Raw genomic sequence first — 25963 nt, 5'->3', positions numbered from 1 at the left:
CGATCTGGGGCCGGCGCGCCTCCCCTAACCCTAGAGCGGCGTGGTAACGCGCACGGCTATCCGGGCAGGTCGTCTTGGTTCAACCTTAAATCAATGGATTTAACCTTTTTTTTCTCCTGGTAGCATATGCTGCATCTGCTGATTTATTTGTTGAACTACATGAGCTTTAATGGCTAAGACTGTTCGCTCAACGCTTTGTTTATGTAGTTATACTCTATAAACGGATTCACGTTTTCGATGAGTTGTCCACAACGTTGCACAACCCATGAATTAACAGATTTTGGAGGAGTATGTATGACATATATTGTATTCCTATGTTTTAGTCTAAAAGATTTATTTATATTTATATTTATACCAGCACATTCGAAAACATTAACATTCTAGAAAATTCGTAAAAGACCGAGGACATTATATAGCAAACCTGAATTTTTCACCTGAAAAATACACTGATGTAAAAACGAAATGTGCCGGTGGTCACCGTGATCGATGGCAACCAATTCAAACACCCATGTCTCCACAATCACAACAGCTACCACCGCACCATCACTATAGCGCACAACGGGAGAGCAAAGGATAGCACCCGACAGGAAGAACAGTGATTAATGTCAGGTGGTTATGTATTGATCAAGTGAAATTTTGTATCATGAAAAATACATTGACAGAAGAAACTCGCAACATCAAGCAGGAGTTATGCGACATAAACTAAAGTTGGGAGGCGTGTTTCTACATCTGACAGGGGACGGCGTTTCAAATTTCACGCCGTCGCATAAAGACTGTCGCTATTACTGCCACTATGAGGATAAAAACCATGTTTGCTTTAAATACACGCTGTAACGGCCGTGAGCGTTAGTTACCTTTGAGATTGGACGTGCTGAGTTGGTGTTATTCAAGAATGCCTTTAAGGCGACACAGACGCCATTATCAACATCTCGCTAAGTTTGACCGTGGTCGTGTAACAGGGTTACTAGAAGCTCGGTGTTCCTTGTGCGATTCTGCAGAAACACTTGACATAAATGTAGTCACCGTGATTAGATGCAGCTGTGCTCATGAGAATGTACAATGGGAAGAAAATCGCGCTCCGAAAGGTCACGCGTAGTACTGAGAGGGAAGAACATTGTGTTTGGCGTATGGCTTTGGCGAATCGTAACTGCATCTGCAGCAGCGATTTGAGCAGCAGGTGGCACCGCAGTGATACAAGGAACTGTTTTAAATCAGTTACTTCAAGGACAGTTCCGAATCAGACGCCCTATAGCGCGCATTCCGCTGACTCCAAACGCCATATGCGACTTCAGTGGTGCCAAGCGAGAATTCATTGGCGGGCAGGTTGGAGGTCTGTCGTGTTCTCTAATGAAATCTGGTTATACCTCAGTGTCATTGATAGTTGTATGTTGGTTAAAAGCAGGCCGGAGTGGCCAAGCGGTTCTAGGCGCTACAGTCTGGAACGGCGAGACCGCTACGGTCGCAGGTTCGAATCCTGCCTCGGGCATGGATGTGTGTGCTGTCCTTAGGTTAGTTAGGTTTAAGTAGTTCTGAGTTCTAGGGGACTGATGACCTCAACAGTTAAGTCCCATAGTGCTCAGAGCCATTTGAACCAATTTTGTTGGTTAGAAGGAAGCCAGTTGAGGACCTGCAACCAACCTGTCTGCATGCTAGACATACTCGACCTACACCTGGAATTTTGATCTGGAGTGGGATCTTACATACCGCTGTTGTAACCCAACATGCTCTACATAGTGTCGATATGTTGTCTTGCCCTGTTCAGTCACCAGATCCGTCTACAATAGAACACATGGGGAACATCATCGGTCGACATCTCCAGCGTCATCGACAACCAGCATTAACCGTCCATGTATTGACGGACCAAATGCAGTAGGCATGGAACTCCGGCTCACAAACACTCAAAAAAAAAAAAAAAAAAAAAAAAAAAATGGCTCTGAGCACTATGGGACAACTGCTGAGGTCATTAGTCCCCTAGAACTTAGAACTACTTAAACCTAACTAAACTAAGGACATCACACACATCCATGCCCGAGGCAGGATTCGAAACTGCGACCGTAGCGGTCTTGCGGTTCCAGACTGCAGCGCCTTTATTCGCACGGCCACTTCGGCCGGCCCACAAACTCTCATCCAGACCTCTAAAACACGTTTGCATGCTTACACTCAACATTCTGGCGATTAAAATGGTTATTAATGTATCAAAATCTTACATCTGGAATGGGTTATCTCGTGTTTACATTAACCTACGCTCTTGCGATTTTAATCACTTCAATATGTTACGTAGACAAATGTACTCCCAAATTTTCTAACTCTATTTTTTGTGTTTTTGCAATTTTTCCCGTCAGTGTTGAACTCAACAAAGTGATCACAGTATTAAATAGCTACCTAATCTGTGGCCAGTAGCAATAAGCGCAGCTATATGTCATTCCGTAAAATGAGCTTCAGCCTGAAGTTTCTTTCAAGATTGGCTCTGAACACTATGGGACTCAACTGCTGTGGTCATAAGTCCCCTAGAACTTAGAACTACTTAAACCTAACTAACCTAAGGACATCACACACGTTCATGCCCGAGGCAGGATTCGAACCTGCGACCGTAGCGGTCGTGCGGTTCCAGACTGTAGTCTTTCAAGATTAGTACAGCTAATATGCACTCTGTAAATGTATCTGTAGAAATGTGTTTGAGGGATTCTTTGCATCGCAGGTGTCCCATTAAGCCTATATTCTTCCTCAGAAGTATGTCCGTCTCACCTACATAATGCAGTTTCGAAAAGCCTGGAGATGCAGGGTCGTGCTTACTTTTGAATAGGTAAGCCCTCAGTGCTGCACTGGCGTTACAGCTCCTTTATGAATGGTGTCATAATGAACGCATTTGTATTCATGTCACGCAAACGAGCCGCGTGCGGTACATGGTGAGCTCGGCTAATGTGAATCTGATTGCAGGAGAGTCGTTTGCAGAGGGCGGCGCTCAGCACTAGCTCACGAATTACCTGCATACGGTCGCCGGGCCGCGCTCACTTGGTTGCGGCTTATTTAAATTGTATGAACGCCACGAAGGAAACTGCTGACGAGTCATGTATGCCTCTGTGGCGCTCCTTTCCCGTGGTGTAGTGGGATTCACCACTGTTACAGACTGACATATCGTGGAAATTAAACTGAAGTTTTTATCATGTAGGAATGCTTGTACAATAAATTCACGGTTTACAAGCAGCGTCACTTGGAGGAAAATATTCGAGCTTTCGATACTCGTCCCTCCCATCGTCATCGGGAGTTAAAATCACTGACTGTCGGGCCTGGTACAGTGTTCCGTTTATGTTGGACAGAGAGAGAGAGAAAAAGAGAGCCCTCTAGTCGTCACCACAAAAGAAATAGATAGTTTGCTGTTTCACGAGGCTGGGATGTCGTCAGAGTGACAACTGAGAGCTGAGTGGGCAAGACGCCCCAAATCATAACGTATGGTGAAGCGAGATGTGTGTACCCAATACGTGGCACAGTCTTTGCCAGTTTCGTGCAGGTGTTGGATTTCCAAAGTATCACCAAGTCAACATCGAGAAAGTATCACCAGTACCTCAGGTTGGGGAAATCCAGCGTTGCCATATCTACAAGTTGATATCAATGGTTGCCATCGATTAGCGCTGCTAGTAACGATAAACCACAGTGCAGTGAATCCCTCGCCAGTTCAATATCATATAACATACGGTGAGGATCCATACCAATCCTTACTATGAGGAATAGGAAACAGGAAAATAACCCAAGACATGCCGTGTCATGTTGTGAGGTATGAGCTCCTGGACTGAAGTCAAGGAAGAGATTCCTCTGAACAACTGAAGCAATTGCCTCAAGATCCTCCGTCCACCAAATAGGCCTCTGGTGGAACAAGATTCCCCAAGAACATACCTAGAGAATAAAGGAAGAACCTTCTGCTGGTTTCCAACTACCTTACCATGTGTGGAGACCTTGAAAAACTGGGAACTGGAATGACGTGTGGCAACCAGAACTTGAAGTGGTGGGGATACTTTACTGGAGATGCTTCCTATGAACATTGGAGAACTTCAGCATGAAGCTAACAGAAACCTGCACTTTGGTTTTCTAGTTTTAGTAAATGTCCGAGGAATTAAAAGTTCTGGACTGTCAGCCCTAAAATCCAAATGATGTTAGAGATCCGTATATTCTCTAAACGTATTATAGACAGATTCTAAATTTGTAAATGACTGTATGGTTCTGCCTTGAATATGGGTACAATATCACTGTAGTGAGGTAGAGCTCGCCGAGAATAACGTGGCACATGTATAGAAACGCAGTCTCGTCGTGAGCGGAGGGTGAGACCATGCCATTGTGCCGAAGGGGCGGTCGCCTCAATCCACTGCCGACTGCCGACCTGCGCGCTTCTACCACTCTCTTTGCCATCTGTTTAATAGACAGCACAGCAGTGCTGCCTCTGTGCACTGCACGTGCAGTAAAATTTCTTCAAAATCAAGAACTTGTGATGTTTAGCAGTAACATCAACTTTTTGGCAAAAGAGTCAAATGAGATGACAAAAATCTCATGAAAAACTGCTTGAGAGAGCAGTGTCGATAAAGACAATTGAGAAGCGGTGGAGGGGGGGGGGGGGTGGAATACAGCTACAAGTAATTCCCAAGGCTTCACTATAGAAGAAGGAAAATATTATCCTTAGGTAATGCTTATACCGTGCTACACGCTAGCTTGCAAGACAAAAAGGAGAACCATACCTGGAAAGAACCCGAATGATGTAGTAATGACCAAGGCTGGTACACTGGCCATTCGCTTAGTGGAGTGCTGGGCTACTCTGCAAATTCCGCCTCTGAAACTACGATATACAAACAGTTAAAATACGACCTCACACAGAGCAAAGTTTACCCAATTCACAGACTGATGACAAACGACTTCCTTCCCTCAGACAACTGACGACTGCAGCAACAGGAAGGGCGTACGGTCACAGATTTAAATAATATAATAAACTTGTCAAAACCTGAGTACGCCAGCGACCGTATCACTACAGGGAAAATCCAAAGGAAAAGAAGAAGTCTGCTCATGTTCGTTGCAAGTCAACGACGTAACTATGTTGTCCTCTGGTTTATATCTGAACCAGCAGTCTGATGATGGCTATTGCCAAAACTCGAAAGAAATGGATTAATAAATGAATGAGTACTGGATTCTAGTTCTTCCTGCATTAAAATTCCTTCACCTGCGACCAATTCATCAAACTGCAGACTACCTAAATTATTGACCACGGTGCCTCTCTCCTGGGTGCGTCTATGGCGTAGCTTTCAGAAGAATATTGCCAATCAGGTTGTCAGGGCAATGAGAATTTCCATGTCACGTATGATATTTATTTCATGTTGTCGGCATCATACCAACCGGCGCTGAGCACTACGCAATTTCTTACTCTTTTTCAATTTATGCGATATCCTTCTGGTAGCAGTATATGATCGATACTGTTTTGCTTTGACTGACACATTGTTTTTACCATTATACTATTTCCGATACTCAAGTGAGAAACTATCAACCTCGACGTCTGTATATATTGAATTATTGGTCGTAATGGTATATCTTTTTAATACAGTCGTTTGCAAACTCGCTACCTGTAGCTTACAAGTTGTGTTAGATATACAGGGGTTGGACGAAAGTATAGAAATACCGCAAAAAATGCATACTTGCACCTAAATACAGATGCTAGCCAAGCTTACATGTTGCACTGATGCATTTGGTCGCAAAGGGCACCTGTGCAATGTCCTCAATACGTTGCAAGTGTGTCAGTCCTGGGAAGAACAGAATTCCATGCATTAAGTAATTGAACGTGGGCAAAGTGTCAGTACTCGTGCGACGAATGTTCCCCTAACCAATGTAGCCCAAGTGTTTGGTCTTTCAAGAGGCACCGTTTCGAAGATTTAAACCGCGTATCGGGAAAGTGGAAAAACATCACCCGCTGAGTCACAGCATGGACGAAAATATATGTTTTGTGGTCGGACAGAAAGTCCAGAAGAAGTATGTGATGAAAAATAAGGGGACGACAGCTACAAAGAGTCGCTGCGGAACTGAATGTCACATTAGCGAACCGTGCACCACGAAAACAACATGAAGCGAGAGAATTACAGGACGACCTGAAATTCCAAAACCATTGATCACTGATACAGATAACTGTAACAGGAAGACGTGGTGCCGATGCCATAAAATCTGGCCTATGGAACAATGGAAGAAAGTCATGTGATAGGATTACTCTTGTTTCACACTGTTTCCAGATTCTGGTCGAGTTTATGTCCCAAGAGTGAAACGCGGCGGGGGGTTCTGAGACGATTTGGTGCATTACGGCTAAGAATTATGTGACCATTTAGGCTGTTCAGGTCCATGCCATGGTACAGTGTCTGTTTCCCAATGGTGACGCTGCGATCCAAGATGACAGCGCTCCTGTTTACACACTCGTATCGTCCAGAATTGTTTTTGTGCCCACGAGGATGAATTATCGCCTCACCCCTGGCTGCCATACTCACCATATCTAAATATCGTTGATTCTTTGTTGTTTACTTTGGGGATAAAGGTACGTGATAGCTGACCACCTCCATCATATTTACCTCAACTTGCCACTATTTTACAGGAAGAATCGTATAAGATTCACTAGAAAACCGTACAAGAACTATATTTACCCATTCGAAGATGACTGTTTTCCTATACGGTGTTAGGCATTAGGCAGGGTAACTCAACTGAATCTATTACCACGTGCTTTTCCCTAAGTAGACATTGAAAAATGACACCTGGGCCGATAAGCTTATGGAGAATTCGATGGTTTACGCCGATGTCATGTGACGAGTATTGTAAATCCACGTGAAGCGATGCTTCCTGCTTACCAGCAGGGCATCCTTCAGGCGGTTCAGTTTTCTTCTGCACGGCATTTTGACACATGGTAAAATGGGGCATCTGACACATCTGCATCATCTCCCAGGAGTGAACGACAAACGAACCTACTTTTTGGACGTTTGCATCAATTCTGTGTCTGCAGCACGCCATAGTCAACCTGTACCTTCATCAGGACAGTCAACAATCTCCCGCGACCAGGACGTGTTACATGGGTTTGAGGAACCCTTCACGGACGTGAGAGCCCTGGTGTGGCCCCTGACCACAGGACTGTAATCATAATGAGCATACCTTGGACACCACAAATTACTGAGATGTGCATGCCGTGGACTCTGAACTACCTTCGTGAGCTGTGAGTGGTGATAAGCGGGGCTAATTGAGCTGAACATTGCCTGTCCTTATTTGAATCTAAAAATGTAGTTCATGGTAAATTCTTGACGACTGAGCCTGTTTAACTTCTATGTCGAAAATATATGTCTGCAATCTCTGAGTGCTACAACACTCTTTTTACAGCTCCCATTTGCTTCATTTGGATACAGATTACTCACATAGGCCAATATTAAACAACTCTGTACTGTCAATCTTACAATAACAGTTTTAGAGAACACAATATTTTATTATTACACTGTTTATAACTTCTTATTTGTCTTTCGAATTTTGAAGATAATATTTCCAGGAAATGTAGAAGTAACTAGAAACCTTATTTAACACAATTACTACTTTCTCCCGATTTGGTAAATATACTACATGTAAAAATTACTGTTATCATAAATTTTATTCACCACTGTCATTTCATATGTTTTTCTAAATATCACATTCTGCCCATCTGATGTAAAACGACATTACTTTTATGCACTCTGTACATTTTACAAACTGTCAGAATTATTTTCACTTAACAAAGTTGGCATGAATTCAGCTTAAGTCAAAACAACAAAACTGGTTTGAAATTGCATTACAACTACTTGAGTAAGACTACATAAGACTATAATTATACATTCTACTATGGAAAGCTACTTATCATTATAAAAATTTATGGTTATAATTTGTAAATTGTAAGGCACTCAAATGTCGAACGAGAGCCACCTTTTATGTTCACACCATGAGTAAAACTCGATTTATCACTTTGATTCTGGAGACTGTGTGGGGCAGATGTGTTTGACTTATGCCCATTTGTAGTGTGAACTTAGTGACGCCCCCAAGATCGGAAACAGCGAAATATAAAAGTTTTCCAGGGGTATGACCTTTTGGTATAAATACAGCTCTATATCACAACTTATATGTGATTTTTATCACACTTCTCCAAAATTCAGGCAGAATAATTGTAAGGTGTCAAACAAACAACATACCTTGCACTGAATTCCTGAAACAATTCCGGTTGACTCGATATGTCACATGACACAGTTACGTGAAATGGAATGAATGTTATTAAAATGCTGATGTAATAAATAAGCCAGCATTTCGTGAATATAAACCACTAACACAAACACAAGTAATTGCGACGCAAGTAATTTCTCTGACCCGAGCTATGAGATGCAGTTCTGAGGGAAAGTGAATTTTACGACAGCAATGTCCGGCCCATGTAGACCGACACCTTTCGCCACAGAGTCGGGAAAACCCGTTCCTTGACCCTGCTTTTAACGATGACCCTTTGGAAAGCCTTTCTACAAGAACACGGCGGGAGATGCCAGATAAAACGTCCAGAGATAAAAAATCCGGAGAAACCCAAAACACAGATGATTCATTGTAGCCACCTGCGTCAAAAAACTCGCATGAAAGAAAAAGCTTTTTATCTCCGTATTACAGAAGTTAAATTCTGCACTACGAAAGAAACGACACCTGTCATAGGCTACAAAAACTCTAATGGGTGGAGTTATAACGAAGTATGGACGCCCTGATTGGCCAGAAAGAAAACGCGTGGTCTCCAGCTTCGATGTAGGCAAATTGCAGACAGAGTAATCGGCTCTTCTCTTGCAGAAATCATCTAGTGTTTGAGCAAGGCGACTCGCGCCGTGATGAGACGGTTGCGAGAGTTATTATGTGAGCACTTGTTCACAGGCTGGTCTTAACTGACAAGGAGTTAAACTGCAAAGCCTCCCGAGCACTGATAGCTGTTAACGCTTGCGAGCGATTTGAGGGCAACGACACTCGCTGTTCCAACCAAATAGCTTGTACTATGGCAACTAACTTAGCTATGGAATAACTAGGAGTCTCGGCTTCACCGAAGACGTAGGAAATGTATCTGACTGGTGTTTAACAGTCGAGAGAGATTTAGAATAGATTCTCAGGTTCACAGTTCGCGCCGCCGCCAACGCAAGGTAAACACGCGCGCCCACACCACGCCAGCAAGTGATATTCAGTTTACACTTAGAACTGCGGTCGCCTCCGTCTCTCGTTTTTTTTTTTTTTTTTTTTTTTCCACTGATCAGCCACTGTAGAGTTATGAATTGTTTACTACTTTTCGATTGCTCTTTACCGATCCCCATTCAACTTGGGGTATTTTCATTGTGCATTTTAGCGTAGTTAGTATCTCTGGCCCCAACTGTGTTTAATTTATTGTAATTTTGTCGACCCCCAGACGTGGTCTTCAACCATCTTACCCTTAAAGAACTTTATAACAGTTAGGAATTTCGCTTCACAGTTATGAACACCCAGTATCAATATTTTAGCATCCTGTCAATAATTTTGCTAGCATACCTATGTCATGACGAGTAAAAATAAATGTCAGTAACGAAAATCTAAGATTTTAATTTTTTGCTAACATATAGTTACTCCTGAACCTGTACACTGATTTCTGTTACCGATAACGTTTCCTTGGCAGGGAGTGCAGTGAAACCGACATCGAGATCATTGTCTGATTACATCACTGTCTGTACTGCTGCACTCTTCTGAACTCTGCCTGTGTGAGATGGTGTCTTCCTACCTTGCAGGCTGTAGATTCAACACCAAATTCCTGAAACACTCATAGAGCGTCCTTGTGCAACTGTGGTGGGAATGTAGATCAGAAACAATCACATACGTGTCAGATAACTCTGCATCACAACTTATATGTGCCTCTCATCACACTTCTCCCAAGTTCAGGCAGGATAATGTTAAAATACAAAACTGCTTATATGTCATTGAAAAAAAAAATTGCATAATGAAAACATGTGCATTGCATTTTATGTCATATATTAGAATTTATCTCCTACTATTGTAACAACTAATTAGTAACACACAGTAATTCTGTATTACATATAATGTTTGTAATCTTATTTGTATGTAATTTTATTTATTCCGTTTTAGATTAATTTCATACAATAGCAAAGAGATATTTTACTGTACCCATATCGACTATACAGCATCTGTAAGTTAACATCGTTATGACTGTAAGCTCTTTGCAAATATTGTTCTCGTTTGTAATGTGAAGCTGGGCCACGTTTTGTAAACGTTATTCGTGTGTGCTGCGTGTGTAATTAAGATGATGAGGTTGAAAGTGACGTCCATTGACTGGAATAGCACTCACATAGTGCATATTGAAAAGTGTGTTAAGCTTGCCTTCGAAAACATAAACGCACGAATATTTAGTCAGGCAGAACTACACAGTTCGTAAGTACACTAACCAGCAAGTTTACTAATGTTTATAAAAACCATCTCATGAGCAATTAGATCTTGCGAAAGAAGTAAATCTTTCGTAAAAATACCATTACCGATATGACAACAAAAATATTTCTTTCCTTTCCCAGTGCAGCAAACGAATAACACAAACAAAACTAGGTCCAACTAAGAATGCTTATAATTTGCCATCTGAAGATGGATTTGTAAAGAAAAATCCGAAACCAGTCATGGTCTGAAGATAATAAACCTTTTTTAAACCATACATGTGGCTGGTAGCTGTTTTTTTATATAAATTATAAACAATAGTTGCTGTTAACGAGCACTATTGTGCTGTTGACCAGTTGAGTTATTACCAGATTTGCTACGAATTAAAGACAAACTGTTGGAAAGAGAAGGATGAAGCCTACTTGACGGTGGTCGTGGTTCGGATTTGCTTCCCACGCTTTTCGTGTTTCATAGAGTCAATGGGTTGACAGATTGCGGTCATTATCACGGCGATAGATGATGCTACGCATTACGAGGTACCTAAGGCCTACTCAGTTACTCATAACTGAAATCGTCGCTTATCATGAGCTTCAACATATCTGCCTCGTCTAGCACGGATGAAATGACATGTTAGTAGTGAGACCTAAATTAGTTATCTGCTCAGAAATTTAACTTACAAAATTTATCTCAAGCAAAATTCGTTCCCAGTACCCACTTTGTGAGAACCAATATTCCTTATGCATTTTAACTACTGATATTAACTTCTGTAATTTATTGTCCACGCACAGTTAGCAGGGCCTGTTTCTATAGTGGGGTACTTCGTCACCTGATGATTGTGCGAGTACAAGAACGCTAGAATGGTGTATATTTCATACGTCACGAATGAGGGAACAATTACTCTCAAGCTTTCTCGGTTAACTTTTGTCAGGTACTTAAAATGTAAATGATGTCGTAGACAACGACTGGACTCAGATTCTTACTAGAAGTATTTTTCAAAGTAAATACAATATATTTATATAATTTCTTGATTACATACAGAGAGATCCATTTGTCCGAAAAACACACCAATCATTTTTCCTCAAATTTTTATAGCTGGAAAGAAGTACCCAGTTTCGTTTATTCATACTGTTCGGCACGTTTAAGCAGACAGAAGAAAAGAGGGAGAGAGAGAGAGAGAGAGAGAGAGAGAGAGAGAGAGAGAGAGAGATAGAGATAGAGAGAGGGGGGGCGGGAGAGAGAGAGGGAGGAAGAAAGGGAGACAGAGAGAGTGGGAGGGAGAGGGAGGGGGAGGGAGAGAGACATGCAGACAGACATTAGATCGTCGGGGAACAGTGGAATCATGTAATAAACAGGAGAAAAAAAGTCAGCGACAGTGATTCGGAAAGGGAAAGAGAAATTTATTGGGAGAATGGAAGTGTGTTTCAGTCTTGTTCAGAGAAACTCCATACTTGTTAACGTTTGGTAGAAAAATTGAGAGGATATAGTGCTTCAGTTTGTTTTTACATGCAATATGGTTTTCAATTACAAGTTGAATGTAGGAAATTTTGATCCAGAATCGAAAAGAATAAACGAAAGACAATGTATTGATTTTCTACACGGTACAGGTAGGATACTGCTGGGTGAGATCTCGTGTTGCTATTGTGATGAGATGATAGGTGTTTCTTCTGTGATATGAGGTGCTGTGGGATGTAGACACTGAGACTCTGGACATAGCACACGGTAATTATTTAAGATGTTTGGTGGCGAGTGACACAACGAGCCGTATGACGCAGCGACATGGTAAACGTTGGACAGAAGTTGACTGCCATCGTGTCTAGCTTCGTCATTGGCATTGCATTCAACTGACGTATCAGGACTCGCGTTTTGCGACCAAAAACCACAGCTTTGTGGGCAAATGCTGCAATCCACTTCATTATTCTGTCATCATTATGGAAGTCCGTCACGATAAAAGAGATCGAGGAAAAGCGTATTGCACTCTAAAACTGCAACAACAGTCTATCGCGTGTTTGTCGATCACGAGTTGTACGAGGGTCGACGGTAGTGTGCTCAGAACAATGACTTTGGAGTTGCTACAGCAGTAAAAATGTCCTTACGTGCAAGAGTGCTGTGTTGAGACTATTCATCGGCGTAAGCACTCTCAACTTTAAACTGACGCTCACCATTCTCATACAATGCACTGACTATTAATTAGAGCGTGGTAACCACTTAAGCTTTTTACTAACCTTATCAACAGAGACCTGCCGTGTGGAACCTCAAAGCCATAAAGTCTACGAGGGGCGTTCAATAAGTAGTGAAACACATTTTTTGTGGCAGCAGGTTGGTTTTATTCAGGATTACAATACATCATTTTATTCCTCATTCTTTTGCCTACAAAACCCTATTCTTCAGCATAATCTCCGATCAATGCGAGGGCCTGTATACCAGCGTTGTGCCACTCTACTGGCCGACGCGACGTCGGAGCCAACGTCTTGCTGCGTCAACAGCCTCACCATTATCCATTTACAGCTTCCAGTGGAGTGCATCCTTCAGTGGCCAGATAGATGGAAGCCGCAAAGTGCGATGTCTGCACATAAGTAAGAGTAGTCCAATGAAGCTTTGTGAGCTCCTTTCGGGTGCGCAGGCTAGTGTGAAGCTTTGAGCTGTCGTGCAGAAGGAGAAGTTAGTTTGAATTTTTGTGGCGACGAACACTCTGAAGCGGTTTCTTCAATTTTCGGAGGGTACCACAATACGCCTCAAAAATGCATTACGGGGGAGGACATTAACAGAATAACCCATTCAGTGTCCCAGAAGACCGTCGTCATGACTTTGAGGGTGCGGCTTTGAACTCTTCCTTCGTAGGAGAGATGTTGTTTCACCACTCTACGGATTGCCGTATTGTAGCCCGTTTCCAAGTGATGAACTCATGTTTTATCGTCTGTGACGATGTCCGACAAAAATTGTAACAATCAACCTCGAAACGGCCAAGAAATTCTTAACAGATGGTCCTTCGTTGCTCTTTATGTTCTTCTAATAGGCGGCTACGAATCCAGCGGGCGTAGACCTTTGAATATCCCCACTGGAGAACGAGTGTGTTAGCACTACCAACACAGACGTCTAGTTGGGCAGTGAGGTGTTGAGGTTTTTGATATTGATCCGTCCAACGCCTGAATGAGAGTGTTCCCACGTTCCAATACTGCAGGAGTCACAGCTGTGTGCGGCCGGCCGGCGCTTGGGAAATCGGACAGGTTTGCGCGACTTTGTTGCGATGATGACAGACGCTTCGCCCAGCCACTCACTGTGGGATTGTTCACTTCCAGATCTCTGTAGGTATCCTGCAATCGGCTCTGAATGCCTGCGATGCTCTGGTTTTTCGCCAAAAGAAACTCAGCGACAGGTCTCTTTCTGGAACGCACCTCCCTTACAGACATCACTTTGAAAGTAACTTACAGCGCCGCCACCTGTAGGAACTTCGTGAAACTATGGGGGCTGAAGCGGAAATATTCCACGACGTCCTACAACATTTCTGCATTTTTTTTCATTAGAAATTGGCCGAGAAAAAATGGTTGCATTACGTACTGAACTTTCTCGTACATGGCTAGACTAGCGGAATAGCTGTTAGCTTCGTACTAGGTCAGTGGTAGTCAGCTTGGTACGTACCACCTACTAGTGGGCGTTGCAGCTTTGAGGGTGGGCAGTAGGCGGTAGAAGGTTTTTAAATCATTTTCATTAGATTTTCATAAATTTTGGCCCAAAGGCTTTGGTAAGTAATTATTATTATATGATTTAAGTTGCCGATACTGAAATTATAACTTTCATAAATTAAAACACTTCTCTATGTTATAAATCACCTTTGCTGCGGAACCGGTGGGCGATTAGAAAATTTTATTACTAACAGAGATAAAAATTGGGCGTTAGGTACAAAAGGTTGACTAATCTGTTACTAAATGGCATAATTTCATTTACTTCCGAGGGGATTTACTTCTCACTTATTTCGTCAGCATCGTCTTTCTATGGACAACGGTTAAATTTTAGCAGTTCAAAATTTGTTCTCTAGCTGCTATGTTCTCCTGTACTGACGCCATGTTGAAGTTATAATATGTGTCTGCTTTACATGAATCTTCAAGAGTTTCATATTTGCACTGCAGATGGTCATACAGCGACTGAAATCGATTTACTGTAATAAACGATTTCAAACATCTTACGAGCGATGCTGCCATTTTTGTTTACAGAATTTTAATTACCCTCCAAAAGAGCATAATGGTCACTTTGGGCCGCTATAGCTGATGCACATATGGCACGAGGCAATCGTGTGTCGCTCCAGCCCTGATGTATGTCACCACAGTGAAGTGATATCTACCCCATTTACGCAGTCAGCACATTAATATGGGTCGACGTGGAGACGTGACAGAATAGCAGAAACGAATTTTGTTTGTAGGTGTTTGTGACTGCATCTCGAATGAAGCTGTCCGATTGGTGTATCAACATTGACTGCCCAACATATCTATACAGAACGGTATAGTACTCGCGACCATGTCACACGATGCAAGAGGAGTGGTCGTAACAAGAGCCTAACCGACAGGGACAGGAGGCGAGTGTCAAGCCTTGTCAGTGACAGGACATGTTGCGGTTAGTGAATATACATCTATCTCTCTATTCTCCGAGTGAATACTGCTTGCAATGAGACTGGTACTTCGCTAAAGGCCTTTGCGTGCAGCGTCACTTATAGCTTCGCGGCTTCAGTGGGTCACACCACACAGAAACTGAATCGTAACCGACTTTGTGAGCCAACGAATCGTGATTTTGTCTCATTTCAAACGGTACAGGGCGCCGATTGCACTGACGGCGCAGTGAGAAGTTAAAAGAGTTGCGTGTACGAGGGGTGCCCTAAAAAAACCGAAATAACAATGCCGTGGGCGGAGCTTGTGTAGTACGCATTTCTGCCGCTAGGCGTGTATAGGTCAAATCATTGCCAGTTCGGTTCCGCCTGTGTTGTCGACCGGTCTTGTTCTGTTCATTCGCAGTGATTCTTTTTATTAGCGCTGTTTTGTTCTTGTTTCGTTTTTTATGATGGCAAGTTTTAAGTGTACAACGTGCAGCTGGGAAATTATGTTTTCTACTCGTCAAAAATGCTGCTGAAAATGTTTTAATGTTGAAAACAGCTTGCCAAGACAACGCTGTGGGAAAAACTCAAGTGTACGGGTGACTGGCTCGATTTAAAAATGGAGACATGTGGACTGATGGCAGACCTCGTTCTGGACGTCCATCAACTGCCGGAATCGATCAAAATATTGAAAAACATTCGAGGGCTTGTGTTCACAGACCGTCGACAGACGAAATGTTCACCTGTCAGAAATTAGAAGGTTATCTTGGAGCTCGGTTCAACGTATTTTAACGGACGTTTTGGGAATGAAAAGGAATGCTGCCAAGTTTGTTCCTCGTGTTCTGAGTTACAAAAGGAACGTCGAGTTGAAACCTGTCGTGCTTTCAAACAACATTTTGAAACTGATCCAGACTTTCTGGCAAAAGTCATTACTGGTGATGAGTCGTGGTGGTATGGCTACGACCAAAAAACAAATCAACAGTCAAGCCAGTGGAAGACGTTATCGTCACTCTGTCCAAAAAAAGTCGTCAAATTAAATCAAACATCAAAACAATGCTGATTTGCTTTTTTGATGCCTAGGGTCTAGTTCATCCAGAGTTTGTTCCCCTGGGTCAGACAGTCAGCCAAGCCGTTTATTTGGAACTTTTAAGAAGATTGCACAACGGTATTCGTCAAATTAGGCTCGATTTGTGGCAGACGGGAGTCTGCTTCTTCCACCACAACAACGCATCTGCACACAGAACCATCGGTATTAGACAGTTTTTGGGCAAAAATAGCATGGTTCCGCTGTCCCACGCATCTTACCCGCATGGACACCGATGTAGCAACATTCAAAAATAAAAATAAAAAAGGAGGAGCTATCAGCTATTTCTAAAGATAATACAAATGTATTAGTTGTAATGGAGCGTATTATCAAGGAGATAAGGGTGTTTTGTAAACAATCTAAAAATATAGGGCTTTTAAAAAATAATTCCGTTCTTTTTGGTAACCCAGCGTATGATTATTTTCTTACTGGCAACTGGCAACCCATCCGTTTGAAAATATATACACCCCTACCAGTGTGTGAGACCTATAACTAATGTACGTTAACAATCAATGTTATTAATCATTGCTCGGAAATAAATCAACACTATTTGTCAGTGATATGTTGGGCGACGGAATCTCTCCGTGCACCTGTTCAGCTTTTCGTGGAGTCCTACAGTGGCAAACGTACGTTGCGTGCTTCAAGAAAAACACATTTATGACCTGCATGTGCAACGAACATAGCTGAAAAGGCGAGACTGTGCCCATGAGAATGATAGGCGGAGGATTCTGGATCATTGTGGGCAGGGTGTGTAAAATCATTAACAAGCTATTTCAGTAAATCTGTATTGAGATTGGAATAGCAAAAACAGTGGCGGTTCCAATCACTAACAATGTAAACATACACGTGGCCAAATAATAAAGACACACATTGCGTGACGATGTGCTACCGAAAGTGCCAGCATTACGAACTCTTGCAGTAATTATAATCATAAAGGGCAGTTAAAAAGGATTGAGAAAGAGCATAAGAGAACGCAAAGAAGGAATATGGGGAGCAAGATTGTCCTTGTACGCTGTAACAATTGTCGAATTACCTTTGGCAGTTACGCATGTTAAGATTCAAGCGCGGGACCTACTAAAACCAACTAATCGAAATTCTTCCCAACATGATACGCTCAGAATATGTCTACAGTTGTGACTGATTACACAAATAACAATGGTGATAAAAGTCCTTTGGGAACATGTATGCGAATAATGACGGTTTCATTAGCCACAGCTTGCAAGTCTCTCCGTCTGGAGCAAGTCCTCTCCGTGATCACCACGAAGCGTTTCCGGGCAATCGAAAGTTGAGTTTCAATCCCTGCCCAACTTAAGGGTCCTCACACGCTCAGTAAAATTGTCAAACAGTCAATACGATTATCATAAAAAAGGCGACAATTGACGTATTATCAATGATAGAAATATTGACGAGCTTCATTGATGGCCCCAAAAATATTCTCTGTATCATCAATACGTACTAAGCATATGAGGTCAAGATTTGATAGTTTGACAGTATCCGCCATTCACATGTTGACAGAGTGTCATGAACCAGTCACACAGAGCTAGTATACATTCTTTATGTTTTAAATTAGTCTTCGTGGATATCATTCCTCAAAATCAACATTTTAAGTAGTCTTTTAACACAGAACAATTCCAATAGGACTATGCAAGCGTAGTCATTATATTTACCACTTTAGGATGCTCTGTGATGTTGCTTTCATTATTAATTTGAAAATCTAGTAAACGTATTAGATTGTGAAATTACGCAGCGACGGAGAACAAGACTTGTGCTTCAAAAAGTACTTGACGTACTGTGTTATGTTTGCCAGCCTCACCACATTATCACGAAACATAAAAAAATTGTTATTTGAGTATATAATAGACTGACAGAAATAATTACTTCACAAATTTCAACAAGCGTTTCGATAATTGTGTTTGCTGATTTTACGGAACTAAACTTCAAGCATTCGAATAACTTCTACGTCACGAGAAATTTAAAAGCTACGCCTAGTCTCTCGTCGATTTCAATTCCTTCTCTTATTAACGTATTTTGCTTCTCCACTTTGTGTTGTACGCTCATTAACAATTTGTCGAGAGATGCAGGACTCATCCGAAAACAGTTTACGAAATCTTTGGAGTACGTAGTTGTATTTTTAGCCAGTAAATTAACATTCAGTAAGTCTCTCCTTTTTTTCAGCCATTCTCTGAATCATTTGCTTTTATTCGCTGTTTTCTGTTGTTTATCTGCTATAGCTAATATAATTGCAGCATAGACTTTCTTTTGGGTGTTCGACATTTTAAATGTACAAAATCTGGTTCCCATCTGACAACGTTATTGATGGAGAAAGAGTCGCTTTAGCATATTGAAGGTTTCACAAACTATTACTTTCAGTAAATATTGAACATGTGCAGGTCCTTTTAACCAAAGGAAACTAAGCAACGCACATGTATCTCACTTTTTGAAACCCCTTAATTTTCTCCCAATGCAACACAGAAGTTTCAAAATTGGTTTAGGCGCCTACAACACTCCACTGTAATGGTCAAAAACGTGGCGCTCTGCGACGCACTCTAGATCTCGGCGACACATCAAACAACAGAGTGACGACACATGAGAAAAAATGGTCAGAGCATAGAAATCGATGTGAGTAGTAAAGTACGTTAATGGTGTCCCATTAGCACCAAATTTCATCATAATTCTATTCAACGACCCCGTGTCACAAGATGAGAATATTGGAACCACCTTCCCCCCCCCCCCCCAACACCCCCCACCCTTCCGTCATCACAGTATTGGAGGGAGCGAGCAAGACGACTGAAAAGACATATGCATCTTTTGTTGCTTCAGATCACGTTCAGATTTTGTCGAATAGTTTTAATCTATCCCTGATAGTTCCACCCTGTGTACCAAAGCAAAAACTGCAGTCATACTACACATTCAATGGGGTTGCAGCCCCACGATATCATTATATAACGTAGAATCGTTCGGAGGGAGCAGGGGGAGGAGAGTCGTCGATATGTCGGACGTTGTCAAGAACATCGTCCTGGTGCTCTTCGCACCGCGAACTGTCGTTTTAGACTACGAAATGAATTGGAATCAACGCCCCAAGGGAAGGGGTGGTTTAATTGACGTTATTTACGCCACCTCCTGAGGTCTTTTCATGTCGATTCTATGCAACAGTGTGTCTGAAATGTTTTCCCCCAACACCCATGAGAAAAATGCGTGATTTCAACGTTGGGGTCCATCGCAGATGTGGCAAAAGAAGGGGTGAAATGTGGATAATAGGGGCTTGACGACTTTTCCATAACGTGACACGGGACCATTGAGCAGAATTATGATGAAATTTGGTGCTAGTGTGACATCATTAACCCTTACATCTGACATGAACTTCTGAACTCTGGCTCTTTTCCGCATGTGTCGTCACCTTGCTGTTTGAAGCATCGCCGATCCCGAGGGTGACGTCGCAGTCCGCCACGTTTTTGCGCCATTGCAGAGGAATATTGCAGGCATCTTTAAGAAAATTTTAAAATTCTGCGTAATAATGGGAGCAAGTTACCCTGTTACAAAAAAATAACTTTGCGTTGCACAGTGCGTGTAGATACTCTCAGGATATCATTGCTTCAACAAGTATTTCGTCTCCTGAAGGCTAACGTAGTACTGGAAGCGTGAAGAAGGTGAGTGCTATGAACGTTTATTGTTGTACGCACAGGCAACCCGGAAAACCTTCAACCTTTAAGGCGCACTGAGTGGAACGTCTAATCAGGGTGTGGTTTTGTGGTGTTTTCGGGGTGTTCCTCGTACCGAGGTTGGTTCCAGGCATTCAAGTTCCCTTGAACGCGAACCACGATATTTATCTCAATATTCTCAGTAATCAACTGTTGTCCTTTATTGTACATCTTCATGATGATGTGAAGACTCCCATCTTTCAAGATGACAACTGTCATGTTTACAGAGCTATATGACGAACACTCAGGCACCCTACTGCACTTTGACTACCTTTCTAAACCATAAGACCTTCAACCAATAAAAAATATCGGGTGTCTATTTGGATCAGCTCCTGAAACGTAGCAATTAAACGTAGCGGTGTCACTTAATATGACAGCCGTACAGGATGTAATCATTACTGAATGGCCTCAGGTGGATATGGCGTACCCGAAGAAGCTTGTGGACTCTCTCCCTCACCGAACTGAGTCCTTTATCATGGCTAGAGACAATGTTACATGGTATTAGTGCGACGTCTTCCAAAGGTGAGTAATGTTTTTTTAGACGTACTTTGTAACTTTCATCATTTCATTCAGTTAGTTATTGCTTTGGACCTCCCCAAATAACTTTCTTGATGAAATCTAACTCCGACCTCTACTCTCTGCGACTCACGGATAGACTATGACGGACTCCGGCAATAAGTGTTTTTTTATAGATTCTATTCAGGCTGTTCTTAATTTTCAGTGGTTTGATTGGTTGGTAGCCCTGCGCCTGCTATACGGACGACTGAGTCACAGCTCTCGTACAAGATAAGTAATTTAAGTAGTAATAAACTGTTTTTAACACTTTAAACTAATTTATTACGTTAATTGTAGTGCTCTTCAAGAGTAATATTAAAGGTTTTTGTCTTACTCGCGTATTTTCACAGTAATCACGTAAAGTTCGTTTTGTTTACATATCGCGGCCAGGCCGAACTTTTGAGCTTTCAGATTAAACTTCATACCGCAATTTTAAGTGCATTTACTGACAGTTTAGTGTGCTAAATACGTTTGCTGCCCCTTTATATCTGTAGAGTATCGTCAGCTCTTAAGTAATTTCCAGTAAAAAACTTCTGAACCACTGTTTACATAGTCGCGAGTAGGCCTAATTTTTCGTACACGTATTTTCATTGTTTCCCGGTAACTTAATTGTCTTTCTGTCACTAAAATCGATTAGTACCATGAGTATAAAGTGCCTGACGTGCCGTAGAATCGTTAGCTCTGGGGTCTGGTGTGATGGATGTAGTAACGTTTTTCATTGGGGCGATTGTAGTGGCGTGGGAATTGGGAAAATGAGCGAGACTCATCAGTGGTTCTGTAGGCAGTAGAGATAGAAAGATTGTGGAACAGGAGGGGAAAATTGCTGCCCTTCAGGCTGCGTTAGATGAGGCTAGGCGAGAACTGGGCAGGTTAAGGGGGGAGAAGGGTAAACTGGGGTGGGAAGTGGTAACAAGCATAAGGAACAGGCCAAGAAATTCTTCTGACAGCTTTGTTATTAATGTACAAAATGGGTTTGACCTGTTGCCTCAGTCAGAAACTGATGAGCCTCTCACAGAAGTAGATGTAGACAGGGCTCAACAAGCTTTCAGCAGCAAATTGAATAAGAATGTAGGGAAGTCTGCAAAGAAAAAGAAAGTCTTGTTGCTAGGTAGTTCGCATGCTAGGGGTGTGGACCAACTTCTGCAGGATGAATTAGGGTCAGAATACCGGGTCACAAGTTTTTTCAAACCTAGTGCTGGACTGGGGCAGGTTACAGAGGATTTAGGTTCACTAGGTAGAGGCTTTACTAAGGAAGATACCGTGGTTATTGTGGGTGGGCCGGGCAACAGTATTGACAGAGATCCGGGGTACAGCATAGAGTGTGACCTGGCAAAGATTGCATCAACATCGAGTCATACCAGTGTTGGATTTGTGTCGGTTCTGGAGCGCCACGACCGACCTCATTTGAGCTCTTCTGTCAGGAGAGTAAATTTGGAGTTGGAACGGCTACTTGGATCTGGTGCAGGGTGACAAATTGGTGTGGTTCCTGTTGATTCACTCTGTAGGTGGGACTATACTAGACATGGCCTACACCTCAACAAGAAAGGGAAGGGTAAACTGGCTGGGCTGATAGCAGGAAATTTAAAGGGGGGAGGAACTACATCTCATGGTGGAAACTCTTTTTTAGTGTAAGATCAGGGAAACTCAGCCAGGCAAGTACTAAAGATGTTAAAAAAGTTCAAGATACTCACAAAAGTAAAGTGAAAAATAATGTTAGTATATTTCATCAAAATATTGGGGGATTGAAGAATAAAATTGATGAGCTTCTGCTTTGTCTAGAAGATATAGAAGCTGAGAATGTAACAGATGTACTATGCCTGTCTGAGCACCACATTGTCACTGATATGCAAAAGGTTAGCATCAATGGGTACAAATTAGCTGCACGTGTAAGTAGAGATAATATGATGAGAGGAGGAGTTGCCATATATGTCAAAAGCTTCCACAGTGTAAAAAATTTAGAAACTAAAAAAATTTGTGTAGAGCAACATATGGAAGCGTGTGCCACTGAACTTAAACTAAATGATGGCACTTTCATAATTGTAACAGTGTATAGGTACCCCTCAGGGAATTTCCAGCTATTTCTAGAAAACTTGGATGCTTTGTTGTGCTATCTGTCAGACAGGGGGAAGCAAATTATCATTTGCGGGGATTTCAATGTTGATTCCCTGAAAGAGTGTAATAGGAAGAATGACCTTGTAGTATTACTCAGTTCTTTCAATTTGAGCTCCGTCATTGATTTTCCTACTCGGATAACAAAGAACAGCAGTACATTCACAGATAACTTTTTTATAGACCAAGATAAGTTTAAGGGCATAAATGCTTATTCTGTTGAGAATGGTCTTTCAGATCATGGTGCACAGCTAGTTACAGCACATGACATAGCTCCATGCAGTATATCAAACCAGACTTTCAAAGCAGTGCGTTCAGTTAACAATATAAATATTGCAAACTTTAGGGAAAGCCTACAGCACCTAGACTGGGATGAAGTGTATAAGGAACCTGATGCAAACTTGAAATATAACTTACTTCACGATACATTTTAAGGGTATTTGAAAATTGTTTACCCAAGAAAATAATTAAACATAATTCCAAGAAAACATATAAAAAACCTTGGTTAACTAAAGGAATAAGAATATCTTGCAACCGTAAAAGATAACTGTATCTAACAGCAAGAGGGAGTATTGACCCCAAAATTGTTCAATATTATAAAAACTATTGTGCGGTACTAAGAAAAGTTATTAAAAAGTCGAGAAGCATGTGTATCATGTCTGAGATCAGTAACTCTGATAATAAAATTAAAGCAATTTGGAATATTATTGAAAGGGAAACAGGGCAACCAAGAGCACAGGAAGACTTTAGTGCCATAAAACTGAATGACAAGTGTACTAACAAACAACCAGAAATTGATAATATTTTCAAAAATCATTTTTTAAATGTTGTGGAGAAAATAGGATCTAGATCTTCACTAGAAGAGGCAAGGCTACTAATAGAAGAGGCCATACCTGTGCAGTTTGAAACAACTGTAATTCCACCAACCTCTCCCTCTGACATCAGTAAAATAATAAACTCACTGAAAAGTAAAAGCTCTTACGGAATTGATGGCATTTCCAGCAAGGTACTTAAAGCTTGTTCCCCACAGATAAGTAGGATTCTCAGCCACGTATGTAATAGCTCTTTGGAGCAGGGCGTTTTCCCCGATAGACTGAAATATGCCATTGTGAAACCATTGCATCTCTCTTCTGACAGCTCTATCAAAAATTTTTGAGAAAGTAATGTATTCAAAAGTAGCCTCCCATATTTGTAAAAATAAAATACCAACAAAATGTCAGTTTGGTTTTCAGAAAGGCTTTTCAACAGAAAATCTATATACGCTTTCACTGATCAAATATTAAATGCTCTGAATAACCGGACATCACCCATTGGTATTTTTTGTGATCTATCAAAGGCCTTTGATTGTGAAAATCATGGAATTCTTTTAGATAAGCTAAATCATTATGGTTTGAGGGGGCAGTGCACAACATTCATACTTAACTGGAAGAATGCAGAAAGTTGAAATATGTGGTTCATGTAATGTTAAAACAACAGCTGATTCCTCAAATTGGGGGGCCATCAAGTACAGGGTCCCACAGGGTTCAGTCTTAGGTCCTATACTGTTCTTGATATACATCAATGACTTACCATTCCACATTGATGAAGATGCAAAGTTAATTCTTTTTGCTGATGACACAAGTATAGTAATAACATCCAAAAACCGAGAACTAAGTGATGTAATTGTAAATGATGTTTTTGACAAAATTATTAAGTGGTTCTCAGCAAACAGACTCTCTTTAAATTTTGATAAAACACAGTATATACAGTTCTGTACAGTAAATGGTACAACTCCAGTAGTAGTCTTTGAACAGAAGTCTGTAGCTAAGGTAGAGTTTTCAAAATTTTTAGGTGTGTCCATTGTTGAGAGGCTAAACTGGAAGCAACACATTGATGGTCTGCTGAAACGTCTGAGTTCAGCTACGTATGCTGTTAGGGTTATTACAAATTTTGGTGATAAGAATCTCAGTAAATTAGCTTACTATGCCTACTTTCATTCACTGCTTTCGTATGGCATCATATTCTGGGGTAATTCGTTGAGTAGAAAAGTATTCATTGCTCAAAAACGTGTAATCAGAATAATTGCTGGAGCCCACCCACGGTCATCCTGCAGACATCTATTTAAGGATCTAGGGATCCTCACAGTAACCTCACAGTATATATATTCACTTATGAAATTTGTTGTTAATAATCCAATCCAGTTCAAAAATAATAGCAGTGTGCATAGCTATAACACCAGGGGAAAGGATGATCTTCACTATGCGGGGTTAAATCTGACTTTGGCACAGAAAGGGGTAAATTATGCTGCCACAAAAGTCTTTGGTCACCCACCAAACAGCATCAAAAGCCTGGGAGGTAGCCAACTAACATTTAAATATAAATGAGAATAATTACTAGATGACAACTCCTTCCACTCATTGGCTGAATTTTTAGATATAAATTAAGGAAAAAAAAAACAACTTGAACATTAGTGCCATGCAATATTTTGTGTAATGTAATATCTTGTGCAGACATCTTTTATTAACCTGACACGTTCCACATCAATACGAAGTGTCGTATTTATGATCTATGGAACAAGTTTTAATCTAATCTAATCTAATCTTACAAGTAGCATCCTGCAGGGCAAAGTTTTAGCAGGCGCAACCTTTAAAGCTTCGAGCGAGGGGAACAGGAGGTAGAAGTGCATTCTCAAGTAAATGAATCATTTGTTGTCTCTGAGGCTGACAATATGCGTGGAATCCCTTGATGGGAGGAGAGCTGTTTCCCCGGACCCTATTCCTGACGGCTGTGAAGCTTGCGGTATGCTGGCCGTGCGGTTAAAGGCGCTTCAGTCTGGAACCGCGTGACCGCTACGGTCGCAGGTTCGAATCCTGCCTCGGGCATGGATGTGTGTGATGTCCTTAGGTTAGTTAGGTTTAATTAGTTCTAAGTTCTAGGAGATTGATGACCTCAGAAGTTGAGTCGCATAGTGCTCAGAGCCATTTTTGCGGTATGCGTGACAAGCTAGTGTAGAAAACATATAATAATGGTACCCTCGAGGTGAAAGTTGTGTACAAGATATGTTTATCGTACAGATTCAGAAGACACCAGACACAGGTGCTCAGTATAATAGTGTGTTCCTTGACTTCCGGAGGACGTTCGACATAATGCTACAACGTACTCCAACGAGCAATATACGGGGACGTGGAATATAATACTAGCTTTTTGAATGGATGAAGACTTCCAGAGAAACAGGACAAAGCATCTAATTTTAAATTGACAGAACTCTTCAGAGATAAAAATAGCACCTGGCGTATACTAACGGAATGCTTTATGATCAACACTGTTCACGGTATAGATATAGGAGAGCTTATGAATATCGCTAGAGACTCTATGAGCCTGTGGAAAATCTATGAGGCTATTTGCGGACGGTATCATAACATATAAAGGAGTCACAACGCCAGAAAATAGACAACAAGTGAAGAAGGTACAACATCTTTACTCTATAAGTCGTGATAGTGCGACAGTTGGTAACAG

This window comes from Schistocerca serialis, chromosome 1, assembly GCF_023864345.2.
Source record: "Schistocerca serialis cubense isolate TAMUIC-IGC-003099 chromosome 1, iqSchSeri2.2, whole genome shotgun sequence".
Classification (NCBI taxonomy): Eukaryota; Metazoa; Arthropoda; class Insecta; order Orthoptera; family Acrididae; genus Schistocerca; species Schistocerca serialis.
Note: the sequence above shows the minus strand (reverse complement) of the source record.